This window comes from Nematolebias whitei, chromosome 12 (assembly GCF_014905685.2).
Source record: "Nematolebias whitei isolate Nwh7 chromosome 12, NemWhi1, whole genome shotgun sequence".
Classification (NCBI taxonomy): Eukaryota; Metazoa; Chordata; class Actinopteri; order Cyprinodontiformes; family Rivulidae; genus Nematolebias; species Nematolebias whitei.
The window spans coordinates 17,605,631-17,610,796 of NC_056509.1; positions in this window are offsets into that span (position 1 = coordinate 17,605,631).

The following is a 5,166-nucleotide window of genomic DNA, read 5'->3' on the forward strand; positions in this document are numbered from 1 at the left end:
ACAGTCTCTGTCCATCTGGTAGATTTGAGGTCATCTGGTTCACTACATATATATATATATATATATATATATATGTATATGCTACAGATAAGAAAATAAAATTCATTACCCACCCTGTTGTTGATCAACGTGAGAAGGTAAGGAACACCAAAATATTGCGCCCCCCCCCCCCATTTGGTGTGTTGTACTCCCCTCCGGTGGTGGGGCCCCCTGCCTCCGGTGCATTGGCAGCTCTCAGCAGCTGGGGCTGGGTGGTATGGTGTGTGCGGGCACGCCCTGGTGGCTGCCTGCTGGGGCCTGGGTGCCCTGGCTCTGTCGGGCCTCTGTTGGGGGGTGGTATGACCTCGGGGCTCGGTGTCCATGGCCGGATCTATTCTGGAGGAGCGGGTTGCCGGAGGGGCGGGTTGCCAGCGGGGCCTGTGGACTCGTCGCTGCAGCCTCCTGGGGTTTCTGCATTATGGTGGCTGAGAATCGCCCGGGGCTTCCCGTTGCTTCTCTCTCTCGGGGGTGCGGGTGTCCCTGTTGGGGGACTCCCGGAGTTCCGGGCTTGGGGACCGCTGTGTGTCTGTGGCTCTGGTCTTCCCTGTGTTACCATCATGTCCTGTTGGGACGGGTCTGTATGTCCCCACATCCACTATTGAACATTTTTATGGAGAAACTTTATAGTGATAAGCATGCTCACACAGGTGTTTAGATTCAGGTGTTTATCAGATACACACTCAGTTGGGTTGTGGTGGCCACTAAATATATATTGTATTACCATGTACTGTATAAAATACTTTCTAATGATGTTACAAGTATCATAATATATGTTGTTTGTTGTTGTGGTTTCTCGGTTTTGTCTTGTCTTTTTTTTCCCGCAGGTCTAGAGGCAGACTTCAATGATGTTGATTTGTGTTCTCTTTATCCCTCTCTCTCTCTCTCCTCTATTCCTATCTCCTTATTTACCTTTTAACCCTTCTCTCACTTTTCAGCTTTGTTTTCTTCTTTGTTTTTCATCCCCATGTCCATTACATCTGAAACAAGCCCAAAGCAAATTCTAATAAAATGCACATTATATGCCTCTGGAAATAAGAAATTTAGTTATACATTTTTTAGTTCTTTGTCAACTTCAATATTGTTCAGCTGTTTGGTCAAGTGCTTCAAAAAGACATCTGGATAAACTGCAGGTAGTTCAAAATAAAGCTGCAAGGCTAGCACTCGGCTGTCATTTTAGAGCAAACGTTGATTTCATGCATCAATGCCTGTCATGGATGAAAGTTTGTGACAGACTAGCATGCAGTCTTCTTCTGTCTTTACACAAAATCTGGACTTCACATAAACCTTTTAGCCTTTTCTCACAGTTGTTACCCACCTGCAATAGACATGCTTTTAATAGGAGACGAGCCTCTGTTTTACTTTTATTTTACCTCTGCCGAGGACTGATGCTCTCAGAAGAACACCTGTGTATAGAGCAGTTTCTTACTGCAACATGCTGCCTTCTGTAATTACATTAATTGCTGATCACGTTAATTTTTAAATTAATCTTTAAAAAATCTATAATAGATAATGAAATAAAATTGAATTGATGCATTGATAAATTTATAATGGAAATGAAAATGGTTTAACTTTGGAATTGGTGAATTTTTGTGTGTTTAATTCGTGTGTGTTTTAAAGTATTTCATCATTTTGTAATGCTTGTAAAATGTTGTTATTGAGATGGTTAATTTTAATTTTTATATTTTGATTTTATTTTAGATATTTTATTATCTTTTTGCATGTATGTAAAAGCATGATTTAATTGTGTTTGTGATGTGGACCCCAGGAAGAATACTCTCTACTACGGTAGAAACTAATGGGGATCCTTAAATAAACAAATAAACAAACACGATGGTGTCAGCCAATCAGCAGCTGGTATGTGTAATTTTTTTTCTTTTGTAAAACCTTCATGCAGAAATCCTCTACATTTACCACCAGTCACAATAATGAGCTTATTCAAAGCAGAAAGATCATACTGCTGCTACTGGGAAGGAAGGCCTGCGAGGTAGAGAGGGAATGGGAGGAGATTAAAGGGAAATGAGGGGGTGGTGAAGGAGAGAGAAATGAGGAGAGAATCTGGAGCTGCAGAGGATGGTGAACAGATGGGGGAATGGAGAGCTCGAGAAAATAGCAACCACTGCTGTGCTCAGCACAAAATAAAAAATATTGTGTTGTAATGTCTTAGCCTGGAAGCAGCTCACATCTCCAGGTTTTTGACTCTGACATGAATAAGTCACAAAGTATGGCATTTAAATGGCATACTTATATACCATACCACACACAATATTTGACATATGACCATTTGATGTATGGTCTACTAAAAATGACATTTTAAGTTTTGGAAGTGTGATTTTATTACTCAAGTTTTGAGTTGAATTTCAAGCACTGTACTTAGAAAGAAGTAGAAATTTAACACAAACTAAATATTTTCTTTTCTTTTTACAAAACTTACTTTGGGGCAGCACGGTGGCTCAGTTGGTAGAGCTGTTGCCTCAGCGAGAAGGTTGCCAGTTCAAATCCTATACAGGACTTTCTGGGTTGAGTTTGCATGTTCTCTCTGCGCATGTGTGGGTTTTCTCAGAGTACTCTGATTTCAAGTTCAAATTCACGGTTCTTTATTGTCGTTTGCATCACATTTGGTACATGAGGTGGAACAAAATTATCTACTCAAGGACCCAGTTACATCCAAAAATAGCAAAATATAAAGTTTTAAAAGAAACCGTATACAAGGATCTAATATACAGTATATACTAAACACTAATAATGTAAAATAAAATGGTGTATTAAACAGCAACGTGACCATGAATCTGTAGTGAGCAGATGGGTATGAATATAGCAGCTTAAAGATAATAGATCAGCTTAAAGGCAAGGGATCAGCAGCATGGATAATCAGCAGCACAGATAAGTCACATATCACCAATTAAAGTGGCATTACAGTGACTTTTCTTTCTTTTTTTAACAGTGATTTTCCTGGTTAGGGATTTATGAATCTTAACAGCTTCAGGGTAAAATCTGCTCCTCAGTCTAGTGGTTATGAGCAAACCCCAGCCTGTGGGCCATGTATGGCCCATTGGGCTTTTTAATTGGCCTGGCGAAATAATCTAAAATTTGTACAGTTAAAAAAATAAAATAAAATTCACTTATTTTTTCAGGAGTGCTGAGTTAAAATTTAGGGGTGCTTAAGCACCCCCCAAAAGGGGTTAAAATCACCACTGGTCCAAATTATATTAAAAAACTGCATTTAATACAAAAAAAAAAAAAAAACTGGCGTAGTTTTACCTGTAGTTCCAGCATTTCCCCAATAGAGGTGCACTACAGACACTGGCGTGTATTAGAAGCAAAGTAACAGTGTAGAAAAAGTCATTTCATCTTCTACACTTTTATTTTGACCTTACCCTACAAACTTGTCTGTTAAAATGTGTTTATCAAAGAAAATAAAAGTGTACAGTGAGGGCCGAGTGTTTAATATGGAGTGGACAACAACATATTGTTTCACTGAGGTCCAATCAAAGGCAGTTTTTATGCCAAGAAACTGTTGCCGTTTTCAAAGAGTACACTTTGCTAACTGCTAACTATGCTAGCAAGCCTTTCTCCGAAGACAATTTTTAAAAAAGAAACATGGTAAAAACAGAGCAGGTCTATTGTGTCTGGAGGGCCAAGACAAGTTAGAAAAAAAAAACCAGTTTATCACACAGGACTGTGGCTCACCTTGTGGAACTGATTGATGAAGATTTAGCCAGCAAAATAAACTAAAAGGTATAGTCCTTTAAGTTAAGGTAAATTTGTTAGCACTGGATGAAAGTAATGACGTAAAGGACAATGCTCATCTCCTTAATTTTATCTGAGGGATTAACAACAGTTTTGAGATAATGGAGGTGTTTTTGACCCTGGAGTCTGAAAGGAAAGCCACAGGGAGAGGATTTTTACAACTGTCTGCTGTCATCAGAGAATGAATCTACCATGGAGGAAACTTGACAATGTCACAATGGACAGATCACCAAATTTAAGTAGAAATCATATAATCCTGACTTTGTGGCTGCTTGAGTGGTGCAGAAGGTGGAATCGCCCATAATTAATTGCTTCCTGGCGGCTGTTATTGTGCTGGGGTGTAACATCACACAAACACTTCATCCATCTGTTCCTGGCCCGGCCCTTCGCTCCAATTTTAGAACTCAGTGTGGCCCGCGAGTCTAAAAGTTTGCCCACCCCTGACCTAGACAATTCCCTAAAGACTCATCACTGCCTGATGCCCTCAACAAGTTCTATGCACGCTTTGAAGACTCGAACAGACCACCCAGCGCCAGACTCACCTCATCACCGGAAGAAGAGCTTCTCAGCATGACCTCAGCATAAGTAAGGAGTACTTTCAGGAGGATTAATCCTCACAAGGCAACCGGTCCAGACAACATCCCCGTGAAGGTGCTGAAAGACTTTGCCGATCAGCTCTGTGAGGTGCTGGCTGACATCCTTAACTCCTCACTTATCCTGGCAGCAGTTCCCACCTGCCAGAAGACCATCGTCCCAGTCTCAAAGAGCTCTGCAGTGACTGGTCTGAATGACTATCGGCCAGTGGCCCTCACCCCGATAGTTGTTAAATGCTTAAAAAAAACTGGTCATGACCCACATCAAACAACCATCAACATCAATGAGGACTCTCATCAGTATGCATACCGCAAGAATCAATCAACAGAAGATGCTATCTCTTCTGTGGTCCACACTGCTTTCACCCACCTGGAGCAGAAGGACTCTTACGTCCGTATGCTCTTTGTGGACTTCACATCTGCTTTCAACACCATTATCCCATAAACTCTGATGGGCAAACTACTCACACTAGGACTAAGCCCCTCCATTTGCAACTAGGTACTAGACTTCTTAACAAACAGACAAACCGCTGTCAGTGAGTATCCACAACCTCTCCTTCTCCACCATAATCCTCAGCACTGGCTCACCTCAGGGCTATGTGCTGAGCCCTCTCCTGTTCACTCTGCTAACGTATGACTGCACCTACCCATCCAGGCTGTCATATTGTAATATGATTGCAGATGATACAGTGGTGGTGGTGGGATGCATCACAAACAATGATTAGTCCAGCTACAGGCAGGAGGTGGAACACCTGGAGAGCTGGTGCAAGGAGAATAACCTTCACAT